The sequence below is a fragment of the Periplaneta americana genome, chromosome 8, assembly GCF_040183065.1.
Source record: "Periplaneta americana isolate PAMFEO1 chromosome 8, P.americana_PAMFEO1_priV1, whole genome shotgun sequence".
Lineage (NCBI taxonomy): Eukaryota > Metazoa > Arthropoda > Insecta > Blattodea > Blattidae > Periplaneta > Periplaneta americana.
The window spans coordinates 29,498,121-29,521,633 of NC_091124.1; the positions used below are offsets into that span (position 1 = coordinate 29,498,121).

The 23,513-nt window shown below is 31.5% G+C and overlaps 1 protein-coding gene across 3 annotated transcripts in view; it reads right to left on the reverse strand.

The window, feature by feature from the left end:
• Window positions 1-23,513, reverse strand: part of LOC138704605 (aminopeptidase N-like) — a 962,131-nt gene that overhangs the window by 474,925 nt on the left and 463,693 nt on the right. The window lies entirely within an intron of this gene.

Genomic DNA, 23,513 nt, shown 5'->3' on the forward strand with positions numbered 1-23,513 from the left:
CCCAAAAAAAAATCCTGCATCCGCCCCTGCCTGTCAGATTACTTTTCCCTCCACCTTCTACAGGGTGATTCACCAGATATCACCCGCGATTTATAAATCAGTTCTGTAGGTCATTTTGAGCAAAAAATGTTACGTGAACATAGAACCAATTATAATTAGTTTTTAACTTATTTGTAAAAATCCACATGTCATATAATGAACCATGCCTGTAACTTATTTACACTTTAATACAAACTGTGAGGCCTGTACTAAGGAGAGTGGTGTTCCGCTGTGACACGAAGTACGGGAAGAGAGATGTAGCCTCCTGACTTGAGTGTATAGTATACTATATTATACTTCATACATGATTATGTTATAAGATGTATTATATTGTACTTATTAACATTCCAATAACCAAAAATGTATTTAAAAATAGGCTTAACGACTTTACTAATAGACGGTAATACATTATGCAGAATATTTTGTGGCTTTACAAGTAAAGTGAGTAAGCAGAGAAACATAGTGAATCTCCAGTGATTTATATTGGGTGTGCAGTGTGCTGTAGTGAAAGTGCAGTGAGCTTAAAAGTAAATTCTGAGAGTTATAGTGGCAGAGAAAAGAGATTGATTTATAGTGAAGGGGTGTGAGTTATAGTGAACGTGCTAAATTGCTTGTAATGGGGCTAGGCTAGCGATTTGAGGATAATATAGTAAATACAATTCTATGGAATAATAAGGGTGTAATTGATGTTTTGTTATTTGAAGTGTTGTATCAGTGAAGAAGTGTGTTGTGTCAGTGAAGTGTGTTGTGTCAGTGAAGTGTGTTTATGTCAGTGAAGTTCTATAGTTTACAGTGGTAGTGCAAAGTATTTGAACAATGAAATGTTTCTGAAGTGTTAGTGAAATCTGGATAGTGTCAGTGAAATGTTTCATAGTTCCAGTCCAGTGAGTGAATTGATAGCGAAATGAGTGTAGTGCCGAAAGGTATTTGTGCATGTATAAACATATCATATATACTCGTGGTTTCAAGTTCGAACTTAGGGTTAAGATATAAATTAGATTTACTTTAATTAACTATGTTAGATTAAGTGATTCATTTAATATAGGATGCTCTTTGTTAATATTATTATATATTGCTACTATTATTTTATTATTAATATTATGCATTTATTATTAATTGTAATTATTGAGTGTAATTAGTTACCACTGTCACCGGGTAGTCCACACCTGTGGAGTAACGGTCAGCGCGTCTGGCCGCGAAACCAGGTGGCCCGGGTTCGAATCCCGGTCGGGGCAAGTTACCTGGTTGAGGTTTTTCCGGGATTTTCCCTCAACCCAATACGAGCAAATGCTGGGTAACTTTCGGTGCTGGACCCCGGACTCATTTCACCGGCATTATCACCTTCATTTCATTCACACGCTAAATAACCTAGATGTTTATACAGCGTCGTAAAATAACCCAATAAAATAAAATAAAGTCACCGGGTATTTACCCATTTGCAGTGTGAATAAATACATACATACATTTCATGGTATTCATACATTGCTTCACAGCTGAAATATGGAACAAGTCATAAAAATTAATACTACTATAAAGTCTTAATTTATAGTCACAGTCTAGTTGAAATATATACAGAAGAGGTTTACAATATAGTCTACTAGTACAACACAACATTTTAGTATCAATTTCATGAAGCGTCGTTGAATGTCATGAATTCACTACAGAATAGAAGGCGTGAGAAATTAGGTATTTCTTTAATTTGGCCCTAAATAATCTTATGCTTCGAGTTTCATTTTTTATATCGATAGGGGGACTATTAAAAATGTTTACTGTCATATTCTGCAATTCTTGGGAAAAGTGGCATAAGTCAATTTCCACAAAAAATTTTTGTTACTTTATTGGCAACTTACGGAACATCTGCTCGCTTGGAAAAAGAGACATAAGTATTTCTCCCATTACAATAATTCATGCAGAAGAAAATCAAATCGACATAAACCAGTGTGAAGACAGTTTTTTCTTTCTCCTGTAAAATTAACATTTTTGACTTGTGCCACTTTTCCCGTGCACTATAACGCACTCCTTTTCGATAGCACGATAGACTTGCCGATGGAGTATGAAATCCTTTTTTTTCACGCGTATTTATGCTATGAACTGTTGAATTAGTTACAAAGTTTTCACGATTACATACGAGGAAGTTTTTTAATGAAACATATACAGACAAGTCATGGGCATTATTTGTAGTTTTTTTAAAATAGTCCTACACGATTCCTTAGATTTGGCACCTACTATTATTCTAATTACTCTTTTTTGTACTAGGAATATAGGCTACTGTTACTATCTGTAGAATTTCCCCAGAATATTATTCCAAAACTCATTACCGAGTGGAAGTATGCAAAGTATATTGTTTTCAAGGTATTGATATTTACTATCTTTTGCATAGATCTAATAGCAAAACATGCTGAATTTAGTTTGGGTGCTGAATTTAGTTTGGGTGTGCAGAGACCCGAAGTATAGAATAATATACCTGCATTTGTGCCCTAACTGTAACCTGTAGAATTTTTCAGCATTTTACCTTATGTCAGTGACTTTTTTAAGTACAGAATTATATTGAACTTTAAAAATTAAACAAAAAAAGGTCTCAGGACTCAGAAGATTAGAATATAGCAGTCTGATCACATCAGTTGTCGATGAGTAAACCTGTAAGCCCGTAACGAAGATTTCAAAGAGCGCATAAAAGAATTTTTCCTCCTCCCCCCACATTTAAAATGTTTGTTTACTGGATTGTATTGCAGTGTAAGCAATGCAGTCGAAGTAGGACCAAAAATGAGATAAAAGTGAAGGCAGCGATAAAAGCAGTTAAGGGGTTAGGTACAGCTTAAAGGAGTAAAATTTTGGAAATATTTAACATTATTTTCCTCCATTACTGTATCTTGTACAATAATTAAAATTGTTATGTGTAAAACACTGTCCTTCTGACATACGATAAAAATATTTTTACGATTTATTTTATTTTTTAAATTCAAAATTCACTGTGCAGTGATGAAGCGTTTCCGTCATAACTCAAAAAGTGTCCAATATTCTGTGATGAAATTTTTTATGTGCATTTATGCATGTCATGTCTACAATATAATGCAAAATCACTGCTCTACCTTTGATAGATTCTCTGATAAAAATAAATTCATTTTAAAAATGGTCAAATATCAGTATTTTCTTCTAACACAAAATAAAAAAGGTATTATTTGTTAAGGAATGTAGTTGAAAGAGCATCTATATATATATATATATATATATATATATATATATATTATATATATATATATTATATATATATATATATATTATATATATATATATATATAATTTGAACTGGTAATGAAAATTACGGGAAAACGGTTGAACGGATTTTAATAAATGGCCCCTCATTTTGAAGCTTGGAACCCAAAGTTTTTCGAAAAAATAGTAGTTTTCAGTGAAATGTCAATTTTCCTACATAATTTTCCTATTTTCCAAAATCCATCTGTCGTCAGTTTTGAGAACTAGCTAATTGCATTCAGGAGAAGCGAAGCGAGCATCAAGTCGGCCGTGTTGCATTTCAGAATAAAACAAAACACACACTACAGTAAACAATATTACACGAAGGCCATGATCTGCAAGAATGCTGACATATTTAGAGCTCAAATTAAATTGTTTATTAAAAACTTAACTTACTAAAAATAATTTACAGGTTCGATTCTGTGATGTGTAATTTTCTGGGTACAGCTGTGTATTGGATATTAAAAACTACAAAACTTGAGGTGGTTTGATGACATTATTACCATTAGAAATGAAATATTATTGTAGTTAATCCCGTGATGTGACTATTTTTCATTAATTATACATATTAATGCTATATTGATGATATGAAAGTGAAACGTTTTGGGGTTATGTAAGTAGATATAGAGAATAACTTAAATTAGATTTTCATTTCTATATTTTACTGAGTGGCGGCTATATAGTATATATAATATACGTTACTGAAAGCTATAAAACTTACGTAAGATAATAATATTATTAAAAATCAAATATTTTTATAGCTATTAATCGAGTGGGGTTGGGTCTTTTTCATGTATTTAATGGCGGTGTGGTGTAGATATTTAAATGCTTGGTTCTCTTCAGTATTAGCTCGAGAGAGAGTATCTTTCATCATTATGGAAGCAAATAACTTTCAGAATGTCTGGTATTCTTCATTAAAAATAAATCTGAAAAATGTTTATTTGAACGTCTAATGAATTTAGTTTGCAGCATTTGCTGCACAAGCTACTAGTTATATTGTAAACATGAGGGAAACGCTTCATCACTGCACAGTGAGCTAGCACCGTATTCAATATTAAGGGGAGTTGGTCATTATCGCATGCAAAATAATGGTAAAAATAGCATCTCTTCAAGCAGTCATAAATATAATACTATTTATGACAGCTCTTTCATTTTTAGTGATATATATATATATATATATATATATATATATATATATATATATATATATATATATACACACACACATTAAGCTTTGAAATGAAAAAGAATGGTTACTCTAGAGTAAATCTTTATCCTTAAATTATTTTTTTTAATTAAGCACAATTTTTTATAAATACACTACATGTCTGTGATTAGGTACATTCTATTCACTTATTATAGCACATATTGAATTGAAAATTTGACCACTTACTGATAATAGATACTAAAACATATCCTACTAAAATTATTCATGTATCTATAATATTATGGGCATAGGGCTTATAGCAATCATCACCGTCAATAAATTAAAAAGGAATTAGAGATTAGTCTAAGCCGTATCCCCATAATATTACAGATATTTTAATAATTTTAGTAGGGTATGTTTTAATATCTATTAGCAGTAAGTGGCCAAAATTTTAATTCAATGTGTGTTATGATAAGTGAATAGAGTGTACCTAATCGCAGGTATGTAGTGAATTTATATAAAAAATATGATTAGATTAAAAAATTAATTTAAGGGTAAGATTTACACTAGATTAACCATTCTTCTTTCATTTTAAAGCTTAATGTGTATACATATATCACTAAAAATAATAAAAGAGCTGTGATAAATACGAGTAGTATTACAATTCTGACCGCTTGAAGATAGGCTATTTTTACCTTTACTTTGCATGCGATAACGTCCAATTCCCCTTAAAAAAATTTAACCTTAAAAATATGTTTTTCATATAGCAGAAGGATTGTGTTTTACACATACCAATTTTCATTATTGTACAAGATACAGTAATGGAGGAAAAAATGTTGAATATTTCCAAAAGTTGTAAGCTGTACCTTAAGAAGAAAAAAGGGGGGGTTTTAAAGACTGCTAACCAGTATGTTGTTACGGGTTTATATAGATCATATGCAGAGACTAAGAGGACAGAGGAAAATAGAGACAATTGGAGAATGCTGGATTTGCAATGAAAAAAACCTACCCTTGTACCGAAAACTATGTATGAATGAGTTCGACTCGTACTTTGCGTAAGGTAGCTTGACTTTTATAAAATCCACTTGAAACACGACAACTAAACCTTGTTTCCTGGTTTGGTCACCCGTTCCCTTTTGCTGTTAGTAAATTTAATCCCCTGGGAGCGGAGAGATGTATACCAGGTGTGTAAATTAGAAATCACTCTAAGCAGACATAACACGAATTATTCATAAGCCGATACTGGAGGTTGCAGACTGCTAATGGCTCTAAACCATCTCATCCGTGTGCTTTCCAGCATGCATAATTCACTGTCTGAATCACAGTTCCGGGTATACTACGAATAATCAACTTATGTTCTTATCTCGGAGCCAGAACAAAATAACGACGTAACCGTAAATCAATTCAATTCAATTCAATTCAATAATGTTTACAGTACAAAGTTATCCTTGTGAATGCCGCAACCTTGTCGGTAACAAAAGCGACACCCTCAGATCATGAATTCAGTCTGTTGTTCTAGGATCCTCGTTGAACTTCTTCAGATTAGTTATTTTCTGTGGCGGCTGCTCCCTTCGTGCTAACGTGCTGTAGCACGCCATAAAATTATGGTCGAAATAATATTGTTGAAAAAAAGGCACATAATACAAATTCTACTTATAATAGTTCACTATTTTCGATAATTTGGTGCTTTAGACTCAATGGAATCCATCCTTACTCTACGTGCTAATTCCCAATTTAGCCCGGCTAGGAGCGTCTGCTCATGCGCAGAACAGCACTTCACCTCGACACTCCTTGATATTCTGTCCTGCTTTTTCACACAGCACTGTGCTCACCAACGAGTTAGAAAGAAAAAAGATATAGAGTGGTCATTGCGCCGCCATGTTTGAAGAAAATTGAACGACCGTCGGTAATGAACTTATGCGCCCAAAACAAACTGGGCGTGGTGATAACTGACAATAGAATCGTCAGCTGTCTTAATTTCGTTTGCATAAATCAGTTAAACTGAAGTGGAAAAACCTAGTATTTCGTCAAATACGTGCTAGGAACTTAATCTAAACTTATGTACGCTAAATTTAAAACACTTGAGCTATTCCTAGAAGGAATGCTTAAAAGAATAACCTAAGCAAAATTGTCATGTAGTATGACAAGAAGTCGTAGCAAATATACTGAAGAAAATGTTAATATTCCTAGGTTCTTTTAAATGCGACCTGCAAGATTGCCTATAAAATGAACGAGTATGATTCGGATGATTTTATTAAATTGTTTTCCCAGTCTCTACACGTTGCAAAACTATTTACTATACCGTAAGATATAGAATGAAAGTAGGCCCTATCTGTAGTAAACAACCTTTACCTCCAAGCTTGTAACGTGGGTGAAACATGACAAAACACGCTTTCAGTTTTTTTTTGTTACAGTAAAGTATAATTATTATCGAAATGTGAACGTGAGGCCAACAGCCAGCTGGTCTGTCTGAGCCTTTCAAGGGCTGTGGCACCACAGATAATTATTAGTGTATAATTGAGCACACGCGTACAATAATGGGGTAAGTAGTTACGAAATATATTCATACTTACCCCATTATTGCACGTGGGTGCTCAATTATGTTCTTTCATGTCCTTCCAGTCAAAATACTAACAACAATACGACCTACCCCAGAGTTTTGCTTTATTTTGGATGCGAGTGTAGAAATACAATTTTAATATTTGATTGCTATTACTAGGTTTGAAACGGAATTGTAGCGGTTTTATCCGTATTTAGTTTAACTTTATTACTAGTGAACCATTTATTTGATTAATCGTTTGTCTTCGAAATAGGCCTACTTCTTATAAGCTACAGCTTATCGTCTTCTTGTATAAGCAGTAAGGACAGAAGGAGCAGAAATAAGGGATGCCGGTGTCGAAATACAGTTTTAATATTGTATTGCTATTTGTTTTTCACTGGGTCTGAAACGGAATTGTATTGGTTTTATCCGTATTTAGTTTAAGTACATTACCAGTGAACCATTTATTTTGTTTATGCCGGGCGTTGTTACACATTTATGCATGAAAAAAAATGCTGCTAATTAACAAAACTATAGACTTAACTTCATAAAATTTACATGAAATATGATATATCAGTTGTCTGTTTCCTTTTGACATCGCAGTTATATGCAGCACACACAACAGGCATGTTTTTTCTTCGTTTTTTTGTAGTTCTTACCTCCGTTATACAACATTGTAAGCAGACGAATTTTTACAAAGGTGGGCGCTTAGCTCAGATCTGCCGTGTTTCGCGGTGGCACCGCAAAGAGCGCTGTACAGGACAACATGGCCACTCTATAGTCTTCTCTTTCTAACTCGTTGGTGCTCACCAACGAGCTAGATACTATAGAGAGGCTAAAGACCTCTGATAAGCGCTCCCTGCGGAGGCCAACAGTACTATGGATCGTTCCCTAAAAAACATGGCGGTCTATAGTACCGCCAGCCTCCGCAAGGAGTGCTTATCAAAGGTACACTGCAACGAGTTGGTACACGTGTTGACATTGTAAGCTTGGTGTAAAAGAATTTTTTAATGCTGGAATAATGCCGGCTGTGTGTGCAGCATACAATTGCACAAACAGAAGCAACAAAACAGAAGATGTATCTTATTTTAAGTAAGGGCGTAAGCTTCGTAAAGCATAGTTATTTTGGTGAAGCTTCTCTCTTCACGAAGGTCCTAGGTACATAATGAAAAGACGGCATGTAGTAAAAAAATGCATAACACTTTCTGCTGAGATTCTTCATGAAGTGACAGAGTGCTATGGTGATAATGTAATTTAATTCTTTAAGTCATCTGATGAGATGTTAATTTAAAATTCGATAGTTGGTGAAAAATTGTGTTTAATTTCTAAATATGTTCGCTGATTTGTTTCATTATAAATGTTCTTTCATGAGCAGTAGTTAGTAGGTTAGTATTAATTTATATTTCAATATATAAATGTATAAGAAGCAGCAAATTGTACCTTAATTACTGTTGAGGTAATCTGCACACTTAACAAAAATAGGCTTAGGCCTACATTCTGCACGTGAATTTTGTGATTTAGATTTCCTGGTACACTAATACTCTTGGTAATATAATCAATTAAAGTAGGCCTACTGTATTTTACATACTTAACACTGAAGCTCAGTTATGACATACTTAATAAATATAGTTCAATTTCACATACTGTAATGTGACTGTTATAATAACATGAGAGAGCAACATACCCTCAATTTCTGGAGTTAGACGTATCTTAACCCAATTCTTCTCTTGACCATCGTTTTTTAATAATATGTAAATTTAAACTATTAACTTTCCTATAGTACGCAACGCTAAAACTTCCAACTTGAATTTTTGTAAGTTTTTTGGTACACGAATCTGTGACAGGTTAAGTTAGGTTATGTTGGGTTAGTTTATGCTTTTCGTAATCTTTTTACATTTCCAATCTGCGACAGCTTAGTGTAGGTTTTGTTATGTCTTGCATATACAAATCTGTGACAGGTTAGGTTAGTGTAGGCTTTTCGTATGCCTTTCATATACTAAGTGAGGTGAAATGGGCGTTTTTAGTTATACTTTAAAGTGTTATACCTCTTCATTTCACGTGTAAAATAATTACTTTTAGGTTATCTACACCGATCAATTCTTTCCAATTTTTACCTATTTTGTAATAAGTTCTCAAGTCAAACGACGTCCTATATGAATTCTTCACATTCCCAACTACCTTCCCTCTGAAAATTAGACAGTTTTTTCACCTTTTTCGTCAAAAAAACCTCCAGTGTCGCGTGCTATAGAAAATCCGACATTTTAAATTTGTTTGATAAAAAAAAACTGTTTTGTTGTGATGTACCTAGGATGTTCCTGAAGAGACAAGTTTCATGAAAAACCTACGACAAACTACTCATGTAGGAGAGAGTGGAGTAATTGAACGCACCGAACTTCCTATAAATTCCAAAATAATGTTTTGACGTTACCGATGTTGCCACTAGACTAACTCACTGAACACGGCCATAGAGTTCTGTCATATCCTAAAACTTTGGTGCATATCATTAACCGTGGCGTATGGAACCCCACTCTCCTCTATGTATTTTTTTTAAGGAATTTTGTAATGTTTTGCTATACTATCGATTATTACATAGAGAAGTCTCTTTCCCTTTGTAAATGTTATAAATTTGTAAGAAATGCAAGTCATAGTGCATTTCCAATGATTTTGGAAGTGAAAATCATGAATTTATAGTTTTATAGCAATTTCTAGCCTATTTAGATATGTTAATATGTGAGCTGATTTGAAAATGGTCTAAGTTATAACCTCTAGTAAGGGAATGCATTGCTTGCTCGTTTACCCAAAGTTTAGGCTTTATTATTTTTTTTAATTTTGCAGATTTCCACTGAAAGACAAACAACTGACAAAACAGTGGGTTGTTGCAATGAAGAGAGATAAGTGGCAACCTACAAACCATAGTTTTTTGTGTTCAGCTCACTTCGAAGAAAAGTTTATGTATAAGACTAATGACACGAGGCGCCTGTTAGCAAAAGCAGTACCGAAAATATTTTCCTTTCCTATACATATGCAAAAGAAGCAGATAGACAGACCACTTCGGAAGCGCAGTTGCCAAGAAACAGCAAGAAGCAGCAGTGTGGAACCAGAACTAACCGAGACATTGTGTAATACTTCTGGTGAGTATTTTGTATAGTGATAATTACTTTATACCTCCTTTGCACTTTTGTTCCATACAGTGGATACTAGAGGGTCTGATCTTCATTCGATTTTTCTTTTGATTTTTCAGATGTAGTACGTGCAAATAGAGACATACAGAATGACCATAATTATTGCTTACCTAGCCCCAGAAAAATGAAGAAGATGCATGAGCAAGCTCTTGACAAGATAAAAGATCTAAAAAAGACTTGTAAAAGTGTTCGTCAGACTGCTAAGCGGCAAAAAGAAAGGGTTGTGAACTGTCGGAAAATAATTCAAGGCCTCAACAAGAGACTTTGTGAATCTGGAAACAGCATCCTAAACAACTGTTTCCCTGGAGCTATAAAGGAACTACTAGATCTTCAAGCAAAAAAAGGTGTAGTGAATCAGTATATAGAATCTGTGAGGAAGTTTGCTCTGACAATGCACTTTTATTCTCCACAAGGTTACAGGTATCTCAGAAAGTATTTTAAGCTGCCACATCCAAGAACTCTTCGCCGATGGGCAACTTCAATTGATGGAAACCCAGGGTTTACAGAAGAGAGTTTTCTTAAAATTGCGCAGGAGGTGAAAGATAGCTCAGAGCCAATTCTAGGTGCAATTATGTTTGATGAAATGGCACTAAGGAGAGATTTAACATGGGATGGGAAGTATATTTCAGGCTATGTTGATTTAGGTCATGGTCACTTAGACAGTGAGGATTGCGAAGTAGCCAGAGAGGCACTGGTTTTCATGGTGACAGCATTAAACAAAAGTTGGAAAATACCTGTAGGGTACTGCCTGGTAAACGGTATTTCTGCTACTGTAAAAATGAACTTGTTGCAACAATATCTTAGAAAATTGCATGAAACCGGCATCAACATTGTAGCAACAGTTTGCGATGGGACAACAACTAACAGAAGTGTTTTTCAAAAACTAGGCGTGACATTGAATGGTGAAAACCAACAGTGCTGGTTTCCCCACCCTTCAGATAGATGTAAAAAAGTATACTGTCTTCTTGATGCTGCCCACATGCTAAAGTTGATTAGAAATCTGTTAGCTGAAAAGCAGGTGCTTATTGATGGGACTGCTATTTCAGAGAATACAAACAAAATTCAATGGGAATACTTAAAGAAATTAGTTGATTTACAGAACAATGAAGGTTTGCATGCTGCAAATAAAATAAGAAATCAACATTTGCAGTGGGAAGCACAAAAGATGAAAGTTTCTTTGGCTGCAGAGACACTTAGTAATTCAGTAGCTAATGCAATATTATTTTGTAAGGATATAGGACTCAAAGAATTCAGTGATTCTGATTGCACAGTAAAATTTATAAAGACTATAGACACAGCATTTGATATACTGAATTCATGTCATCCTATGGGCAAGGGAACGAAGTCTCCAATTAATAATATGAACAAAGTATCTGTATGTAATTTCATTGAAGAATGTATCCATTATCTAAAAAACATCAAATTTGTTGATGGAAAGCCTCTTTGTAATTCTACTAGAAAAGTTCCAATATGCGGCCTAATTATAGATCTCATGAGCATTCAAGGTCTAGCAGAAACATATGTTTGGCAGGAAATCCCAGCTCTAAAATATATGTTAACCCGTAGACTCAGCCAGGATCACTTAGAGTTATTTTTCTCTAGTATTCGTAACAGGGGTGGGAATAGAAATAACCCAAATTCTGTTCAATTCAAATCAGCATACAGAAAATGTCTAATTGCTCAGATTGATCCATCATGTAAAGGAAATTGTAAATCAACAGACAGTGAGGTGCTGACATCCAATACAGATATCTCAATAAGTGTGAAAACAAACAGAAATAAAGGTATGATGGATACAAGTATGCGTCCATTTGATCATGATTACATTTCAGATTATCAGGCACTGAGCATATATAGTGAAAATGTTGTTCAATACATTGCTGGTAGCGTAATTAGACAATTGTCAAAGACAATTAAATGTTCTGAATGTTTTGAAGTGCTTATCACTACTGATCGTGCTAAAAAAGGCAGCCTTATTAAGGTGAAAGATGTGAAAAATAATTTGTATATTCCATCAAATGATGTGGTTAAATTGTGTAAAGTAGCAGAGAAGGTTCTTAGGAATAATGAAAATATGTTAAGGAATGGTGGCTCTAATGTGATGTTAAAATTACAAACAGAAGTGTTTTTTATGTTGTCTGGATGCTTGTTTCCTGATTGTGTCCATCTGTTTACAGCAACAGAAGCAAATGAAGAACCTCATTACACTAAACTTATTAAGCTTATCTTGAAGCAATATTTTACTTGTCGATTTCACCATTATTTGAGAACTAGAGCACAGGAAGAAAGAGGAAATCAAGTTAGACAAGTCTTTACAAAGTTAATACTTTTCAAGGGTCAGTAATATTGCATTGTACAGTGGGTCAAAACTCAAATCTAGCTGGAAAAAATTAATCTTTCTCAGCATTTTTCTACACATTCAGAACAATTCTGTGTTTCTATTTTTATTTTCATTTAGTTACTAAGCATTTATTTTCCCAGAATTTTCGAGTCCAATTCTTCAAAGAGGTGTAACCACATGGTAACCCATTGCGCACTGACCTCTAAATTGTAAAATAACTAAGTTGCAAGACTGTGCAAATAATTTGATAGTTGCCGTCAATTAGAGTTTTTGTACTACATTGTAGCACAATTTAGATCATGACACAGTATGTTAAAAGTTTCCTCAAAGACATTAAATATGAAATAATTGTTCAGCTTCTTATAGAAATATTGTTATTAATATCTTTGTGTATCTATTGTAAGTAATTACTGAAAATGCTTAAAATATTAATTTCCAAACTTTCAGCTACATGCTCTTTATCAAAATACTACAATAAATACTCGGATAATCACAGACATCCACACACTAAACGACTCTGCAAGATAGTGTAAACAACGCGTGCAGAGATACCTCAGATGGAGGGCTGTGCTGTGTTGTCAATATTGCACTGAAATGCGTTTCTAGTGCAGGGGAGTTAGGAACAGTTACTTGTGAAAAGTGTGTGTGTGTGTGTGTGTCTATATATAGATAAAAATCATGATTTCTTGACAATCAAGAAAAATACTTTTGTCCAGCCAGGTTCGTAATTTGATCCACTGTGCATTGGTTTGTTGTAGACACATAGACACACTATAAATAATCTCCATCCAAATATCCTTCAAACAAAGTTCAGTCACACGAATATGTTCTTCTGCAACAAAGACCCCCATCTGCCTTCAGTCTATGGTAAATCAGTCAAACATACAATCACATTCCTGGTTAAAGGTTAACAAATTCACTCTAAGCATTGGTAAAACAGTTTTGGGCATTGGGATTGATTTAGCTCTCACATGAGACATCAATACAAAGTAGTACAAAAATAAAGTAGGAATTTCTATGATCAACTTTAGAATAAGTTAATTGATTTTTTCGTTTCATTGCCTTCCATGGAAGGAGTTATATGGATGTGATAGTGGGAGGTGGTGCGGATACCTTTGTATTTTATTTTAGGTAAAAAAGTGTATGTGAATTAAAATTGAATTGTGTTGAGTGTTAATTGTTCGTGTTTTTATATTTTTTATTGTTCTGGTATATTTCGTAATTATGATTAGTTCTGAGAATATTTTCTGCGTTATCCAATTTGTTGTGGTGTTGATGTGTGGCTTCTATGTTCATTGTAGCCTGTTTGAAATGACCTAGCTGTTAGTAGTGCATAAAAATCGGGGAAATTATTGCATTTAATTGTGGATTTTCATGTTAGGTTTCATTTATTTGTTTCTCTTTAATGTTCATATATTTCTGTAATATATTTTGTTTTTTATATCCTAAATTGTTTCAGTTTTCTGACTGAAAAGAGGATTATGTTTTTTTTATTTTGATAAATGTAATGATTTTTTTTTCATTCGTGTTTGTGTACTGGTACCATTATATCATATCATTTATTTTTGCCAGCTGCCGTACAATGTGCAGATGGACATGTCAATATATTTCATTACAATAAAATTCTTGATCCGAATAAATATTATGAAAACAAATAGTCCTTTAACACCACCTTAAACTTATTACAAATATGAAATTATGTCAAGTAGTAATTTGGTTATAATGTAGCAAATGGAAACAACGGGAGATTTTGAATAATAAGGTGTCCCGTAGTTTCCAATGAATACTTTATTTCATATTCCTGTATGATACAGTTTCAATAATAATATTTCACAACATATCTATTATTATTATTATTATTATTATTATTATTATTATTATTATTATTATTATTATTATTATTATTATTATTATGTATTTGTATTAATTGTAGACTTGGGTCAGTGGAAGAGCAGGCCTTAACTCTGCTAGGTAAAATAAATTATTATATTTTTCAGATACATCAATATTTAATTTAAACATTTCGCTATAGGTTTTGTAAAAAGCTGATTTATAAATGAAAAAGTAATAATTAAGACTTTAAAGTTTCCAAAAATGTCTCATTCCCTCGGATTTAAATGAAATGTGCCGTAAATCATAATATTCGTTGCTGGATAATTAAACCCTCTCAATACAGGAACCATTGCCGCAGAGAATTATAAGATAAGACGGACTGAGCAAAAGCGAAATATCTGTATTAATAAGTTTGTACCATCATGAGTTTAGTATTTATTGTGTTTATAGGGCCTACTCCAATTTTCTTTTTATTAATGTGTAGGGCTCTTTTTGTTAACAAAGTGGAAAGTTAGCACTTGCATCACTCACAATTTGTCATTATTGTTCAAAATAATGTAAGAACAGTTTTATTCTGCAAAAGCCTCTGCCTAGTTGCGAGACACGCGTGAGATCAATGTATGTTTCAAATTATATTAGACTACATGATGTCTCCATCACGCGACAATATTTGTTTCAAATTATATTAGACTACATGATGTCTCCATCACGCGACAATATTTGTTTCAAATTATATTAGATTACACGATGTCTCCATCACGCGACAATATTTGTTTCAAATTATATTAGACTATACGATGTCTCCATCACGCGACAATATTTGTTTCAAATTATATTAGATTACACGATGTCTCTATCACGCGAAAAGAAGTGTAGCTAGCTGTGGCTCCTGTTGTTTCTGATAACAATGTTAATCGTAAGTATCTTATCGTTTCAATAAATGTGGTGAGTTATGATCATGAGTAACTTTCTATTAGTGTCATTCTTTAATTATTATGTTGCATGCTAAGAGGTTATTTGTAGTATTAATAATTGCAGTTTTCAAAAGTTCTCTGTGTTAATTCCAATTTCAAATGAATTTTTCTCAATAACTTAATTATTGGATATCTTTTTTAATTTTCGCCACTACCTTTCCTATATTTTACTCCTATTAGTTACATACGTCGTCTCTCTTGAAATCACCTGGTGAGCAATGAATTACATAATTTCATATTAGGTTAGATTAACTGTACGGTAATTAAATTTGTGACGAAGTCAAAAAATTATTTATTTTTCTTCTGCCGATTAAATTCATTCGTCTTTAGGTGCTTTGCTTTGGTTGCATTGAGTATAGCTTGTCATTTCATATCTGGGCTATATTTAGTGAAACTAATAAAACATAGGCCTACAGCTGTTATAGAACGTAAAGTTTTGTGTGTATTTTACTTTTTACTTATTAACTTTACTTTTTACTTATTAACATAGTCTTAATATGTAACTCAATTCACAATAATACTAGCTTCATCACAGTCATTTCCTACAACATCCGAGCCACGCCCCTTTGTTTTGACTAACCGAAACATGGCGGACCAATGTTCAATTGTCTTCAACTTTCTGAGGTCTTTGTCCTCTCTATAGTATCTAGCTCGTTGGTGCTCACTATTGTGCAGCGCTGTACGCTCTTCTTCACTTTGTTTTGGTGAAACTTTCTCTCTTCCCTTCTACATTCTTTGGTTCGTAGCAATCGACGGAACAGTGCTGCCCAGACATCGCTAAAGATATAACTTTGAAATAAAGAAAATACGTTTTATATGTAGCTTATTATTGTTTTTTTGTGTTTTTCATAAATATAATCATATTGAAATACATTTTTGAACGTTTGTGTAAACAGGTTTACTTTTATATAATCTCAGCAGATAGTTTTGAGTTTATTATCTGCGTGTTACGGGTCTATGTTAGCATACCTTTTCGCGGGAGTCCGTTAAAATAGGGATTATTTTCCACTTTCAAAACAGTGTGTGCAGGTTTATGGGATTCATTCTCTTTTATACTGCGGTCATTTTAAATATATATTCTTCTGTGTGTCTGTCTATATTTTGCGCCTAGTGTAATTCAAATATGTAATATAAGTTTAATGTGTATGTTAATCCAGAGTCAGGTTTTAATATTGAGATTATAAACAGTTTCAAAAATATACTGTAGTTATATCATGATGAACTCCATCGATTCATTACTCAAAACTGCTTTCTCCAAGCAGCCATAGAAGATTAAATTAGAATTAAAAATCTAGGGCGGCCAACACCAATATTGTGCAGAAAGTAAAGGATGGTAAAAACTATGTGTACACTAGGGAATGTAACAGAACAGTTTATGGCAACAGTGACTGGATATGTGGATGCGAAATGCTCTGTTCTGATTCCCTTGCCTCCTATTTAGTAGCGGTGATTCATGTCTGCGACAGGTGTCAAAGATCTTGGTCTCTGAATGAATATATAAAGAAACATTCACACAGCAAAAACATAAACTCGTTTGATCTTTGTACGATTGGCACCGCAAATATTGCAGCGCAGCTAACAGAGCTTATCAAGAATCAGCACAGAAACATAATGAGAAAGTCGAAAAAATCGATATATTTTATCGAAAATAATTCATTGTATTAAATATTGTGGGAAATTTGAACTAGCGCCACGTGGCCACGATGAGACGGAAACGTCAGATAATTTCGGTGTGTTCATAGGTCTTACTAATCCGATAAGCAGCGTAGACAGTGTAGTGAGAGAATACACTGAAAGTAACAAAGTGTTTAAAGGCAATTCTAAGTCGATTCAAAATGTCGACGGATGGATTTCACCTTAAAAAATTAGGAGAGTTTAAAAATATTTTTAGCACGATATTATTTTCAGGTACGAGCCGCCACTGGTTATTTTTTGCATTATTCACTGACTGAGAGTTGAACTATATCAAACAATGTTAAAAGGTTTTAATTTTGTTATTACCCACAATATGAAAAATGTACAATTATAACGCAATTTTTCAACGTTTCCGCTTTGTCACTTATGGCAGCTTGCAATGATTTGTTGCTCTCAAATAAATTAATAACGAATAAAAATAAACATTTTCAGTATACATGGAAAAATCTCTTATTAATTCATGTTCCAAACAAAGCCCCGTACAAATCTCAGAACTCTTTTCCCAAACGTAAATATGTACAAATTCTCATTACTATTAACCACTTCCCTTATTATCCCGAGTTAACTCGGGTTGCTAACATGTGTCAAAATTTATTAACCCGAGTTAACTCGTTTGAGTCCCATTGTCTATTTCATAGTGATTTTTTAAGTATCTAAGAAAATTAGTGATGTACAGTGATTCTGTAATATTAAATGATCTCTTTACGAAAATAAAAAAATATGACACTTTTTTCACAAAACTGGTAAAATATATAGTAAGGGAAGAGGACAATCTATTTATAAAGTTATCCGTACTTATAATAGATTCTATAACTTAGGAGAAATAGACATCGAACTATTTTATGAGTGTTACATAGTTGAAAAACTCCTGTGATAAACTTCTGAAAATGACATAGGCCTAGCTTATATTATACGTACATTCCACTGTATTAAGATTATTGTTGTATTAAGATTAACTTTTGTATTAAAATTTATATTTAGTATATTTTCGCCTTCTTGATGTTTCAATGTCTGTTCCTTTACCTTTTTGTATTTTTATATTTATATCATTACATTAGCCTTTGATCATTGTTATATTTATAAATCTAGAATAACTTGTAAATAAATAAGTAAGCAAGTAAATAAACAAATAAATAAATAAATATTTATAAACTTCGTGTAGTATGTAAAATGGCAGTATGTCTAATGTCAGTATAACAAGAATGGGGTATGTAAAATATGTAGTATGCCAAATGTCATTTTGTCAACTGCAATATGTCAAACGTCACGGTATTATTTTTTTTAATAATTAATAATGTTGTATACATGAACATTATAATTAGCATTATCCTATACGAGCCTATGTATATGATATGTTCACATCTTGAAATGAATAAACAAACAAAGAAATAAAAAAACAAACAAAGAAATAAAACACAAACAAAGAAGTAAAAAACAAACAAAGAAATAAAAAACAAACAAAGAAATAAAAAAACAAACAAAGAAATAAAAAACAAACAAAGAAATAAAAACAAACAAAGAAATAAAAAAACAAACAAAGAAATAAAAACATACAAAAAATAAAAAACACAAAGAAATAAAAAACATACAAAAAATAAAAAAGCAAAAAAAGAAATAAAAAAACAAACAAATAAATAAAAACAAACAAAGAAATAAAAAACAAACAAATAAAAAACAAACAAAGAAATAAAAAAGAAACAAAGAAATAAAAAACAAAGAAAGAAATAAAAAAACAAAGAAAGAAGTAAAAAAACAAAGAAATAAATAAAAAACAAACAAACGAATAAAACAGACAAACAAACGAATAAAAAAGACAAAGAAACTAATAAAAAAGACAAACAAACGAATAAAAAAGACAAACAAACGAACAAAAAAGATGAACAAACGCATAAAAAAGACAAAGAAACTAATAAAAAAGAGAAACAAAGTAATAAAAAGAGAAACAAACTAATAAAAAAGACAAACAAACGAATAAAAAAGACAAACAAACGAACAAAAAAGATAAACAAACGAATAAAAAAGAGAAACAAACTAATAAAAAAGACAAACAAACGAATAAAAAATACAAACAAACGAGCAAAAAAGATAAACAAACGAATAAAAAAGACAAAGAAACTAATAAAAAAGAGAAACAAACTAATAAAAAGAGAAACAAACTAATAAAAAAGACAAACAAACGAACAAAAAAGACAAACAAACGAACAAAAAAGATAAACAAACGAATAAAAAGACAAAGAAACGAATAAAAAGCAAATAAATAAAAAACAAACAAATAAATAAAAAACAAACAAACAAATAAAAACTTACTTACTTACTTACAAATGGCTTTTAAGGAACCCGAAGGTTCATTGCCGCCCTCACATAAGCCCGCCATCGGTCCCTATCCTGTGCAAGATTAAGCCAGTCTCTATCATCATACCCCACCTCCCTCAAATCCATTTTAATATTATCCTCCCATCTACGTCTCGGCCTCCCTAAAGGTCTTTTTCCCTCCGGTCTCCCAACTAACACTCTATATGCATTTCTGGATTCGCCCATACGTGCTACATGCCCTGCCCATCTCAAACGTCTGGATTTCAAGTTCCTAATTATGTTAGGTGAAGAATACAATGCGTGCAGTTCTGTGTTGTGTAACTTTCTCCATTCTCCTGTAACTTCATCCCGCTTAGCCCCAAATATTTTGCTAAGCACCTTATTCTCAAACACCCTGAACCTATGTTCCTCTCTCAGAGTGAGAGTCCAAGTTTCACAGCCATATAGAAGAACCGGTAATATAACTGTTTTATAAATTCTAACTTTCAGATTTTTGGACAGCAGACTGGATGATAAGAGCTTCTCAACCGAATAATAACACGCATTTCCCATATTTATTCTGCGTTTAATTTCCTCCCGAGTGTCATTTATATTTGTTACTGTTGCTCCAAGATATTTGAATTTTTCCACCTCTTCGAAGGATAAATCTCCAATATTTATATTTCCATTTCGTACAATATTCCCGTCACGAGACATAATCATATACTTTGTCTTTTCGGGATTTACTTCCAAACCGATCGCTTTACTTGCTTCAAGTAAAATTTCCGTGTTTTCCCTAACCGTTTGTGTATTTTCTCCTAACATATTCACGTCATCTGCATAGACAAGAAGCTGATGTAACCCGTTCAATTCCAAACCCTGACTGTTATCCTGAACTTTCCTAATGGCATATTCTAAAGCGAAGTTAAAAAGTAAAAGTGATAGTGCATCTCCCTGCTTTAGCCCGCAGTGAATTGGAAAAGGATCAGATAGAAACTGACCTATACGGACTCTGGTGTATGTTTCACTGAGACACATTTTAATTAATCGAACTAGTTTCTTGGGAATACCAAATTCAATAAGAATATCATATAATACTTCCCTCTTAACCGAGTCATAAGCCTTTTTGAAATCTATGAATAACTGATGTACTGTACCCTTATACTCCCATTTTTTCTCCATTATCTGCCGAATACAAAAAATCTGATCAATAGTCGATCTATTACGCCGAAAACCGCACTGATGATCCCCAATAATTTCATCTACGTACGGAGTTAATCTCCTCAAAAGAATATTGGACAAAATTTTGTACGACGTCAACAAAAGTGATATTCCTCGAAAGTTACCACAGTTGGTTTTGTCCCCCCTTTTAAAAATAGGTACAATTGTTCTGGTACAATTTCCTTTTCCCAAATAGCAAGTACAAGTTTATAAATTTCGCTATATAATGCACTCCCACCCTCTTGTATTAATTCTGCTGGAATGTGATCGATACCTGGAGACTTGTACTTTTTCAGATTTTCTATCGCAATTTCGACTTCTGAAGGCGTGGGTTCGGGTATAAATGGCTCAGCAGTTTGTATTTCAATTTCGTCCCGATCATTTCTATTTGGCCTATGTACATTTAGTAGTTGCGCAAAATAGTTTTTCCATCTGTTTAGGATTGATGGAGAGTCTGCAAGCAAGTCACCATTCTCATCCTTGATCACGTTTACCCTTGGCTGATATCCGTTCTTAAATTCCTTTATACCCTTATATAAATCTCGAATGTTTTTATTCTTACTATTTGTTTCTACCTCATTCAGTTTTTCCTTCAAGTAACCTCCCTTTTTATTCCTAAGTGTACGACTTGCTTCCCGTCTTTCATTGAAATAATTATCTCTCTTCTCCTCAACTGGATCCTGTAAGAATTTCAATTTTGCCTGTTTCCTTCTTTCTACTACCATGCAACAATCTTCATCAAACCACGGTTTCTTTTTCTTAGTTTCATAATAACCTATGCTCTGCTCAGCTGCAATTTTGATACTATCTCTGATATTTTCCCACACGCTATTAACATCTAATTCTTTCTCAACTTCGTCGGAACTTTCTAAAGTGGCAAACCTATTCGAAATTTCGACCTGATAATTTTGCTTAGCTTCCTCGTCCTTTAATTTCAAAATATTGAATTTAGTAAATAAATGAATGAATGAATAAATAAATAAATAAATAAATAAATAAATAAATAAATAAATAAATAAATAAATAAATAAATAAATAAATAAATAAATAAATAAATAGATAAATAAATAAATAAATAAATAAATAAATAAATAAATAAATAAATAAATAAATAAATAAATAAATAAATAAATAAATAAATAAATAAATACATAAATAAATAAATAAATAAATAAATAAATAAATAAATAAATACATAAATAAATAAATAAATAAATAAATACATAAATAAATAAATAAATAAATAAATAAATAAATAAATAAATAAATAAATAAATAAATAAATAAATAAATAAATAAATAAATAAATAAATAAATAAATAAATAAATACATAAATAAATAAATAAATAAATAAATAAATAAATAAATACATAAATAAATAAATAAATAAATAAATAAATAAATAAATAAATACATAAATAAATAAATAAATAAATAAATACATAAATAAATAAATAAATAAATAAATAAATAAATAAATAAATAAATAAATAAATAAATAAATAAATAAATAAATAAATACATAAATAAATAAATAAATAAATAAATAAATAAATAAATAAATAAATAAATAAATAAATAAATAAATAAATAAATAAATAAATACATAAATAAATAAATAAATAAATAAATAAATAAATACATAAATAAATAAATAAATACATAAATAAATAAATAAATAAATAAATAAATAAATAAATAAATAAATAAATAAATAAATAAATAAATAAATAAATAAATAAATAAATAAATAAATAAATAAATAAATAAATAAATAAAAAAATAAATAAATAAATAAATAAATAAATACATAAATAAATAAATAAATAAATAAATAAATAAATAAATAAATAAATAAATAAATAAATAAATAAATAAATAAATAAATAAATAAATAAATAAATAAATAAATAAATAAATAAATAAATAAATAAACCAGTTGAGTGAAAAGTATCGAACGCTACTCGTAGATTTCCTACTTTTAATTTGGTGAAGAAGCCCTACAAACCAAAGCGATAGGTGGTGAAAAAAGGAATATTTTAAAATTCTTTTAAAAAACAATATTTTTCAATTATCAAACATTTGCCTAGGAATCTGTACTTTAAATGTCACCACGTAGATACTTATTTTTCCATTTTGGGATTTCACATTTCAAGTTGCATCAAAATAAAATTGTTTACCATTTACAAACTATTACTATTTTAAAAATTGAATTAAATTCATGATACTAATGTATGTGTACAGAAGAAAGGAAAATTCTTTACTAGGCCTATATCAATTTAGCACTATGGGGAATGAGGGAGGCATAAATTAAATTAAGCATAGACAGAAGAAAATAAAAAATAATTACAGAATTTGGAATGATTATTTTTGGATGCATTCCATTAAATAAGGCATCGACTTCTCTTCCTATCACCACCAGTAATTCAATTCGCTCTTTTTTTGTAAGTTTTGCCATAATAGGTATTTAAATAGCTCTACACTGTCTACACTGACTAGGAAATTTGTTTACATATTTTCTATTTATTGCGTTTCTTCCATGCTCCATTAGGTGCCAAAAATATCACTTATCTTTCCTCATTTACTTTTATTGCAAAACGAAATGACACAGCTTTATGTCATTACTGTTATGTTTTTTTGTTACATTTTAGCAACATTTGAAGGTCACTATTAGAATTCAATGTCTACTATCTTATTCACAGCTATTTAGATCACATAAATCTTTGTCTTCATTGGATAGATTCCTATTATCATGATGAAATTGTATTTGTATCACATCACTTGTTATACTTTATAAAAGTTTAATGGAGTAATATTTTCTATTCTGATTCAGAAAGTTACAAGATAACATTTTACAAAAACTTAGACCTGTAACTTGAAAATTTTCAGTTTATTCTTAGCTACAATAGGCCTCATACTGTAGAGAAAAATAAATTAGTTATGTGAAAACAACTGAAAAATGGTCGCTAGGAGACGTGAATAAAAAATGAACTGCAA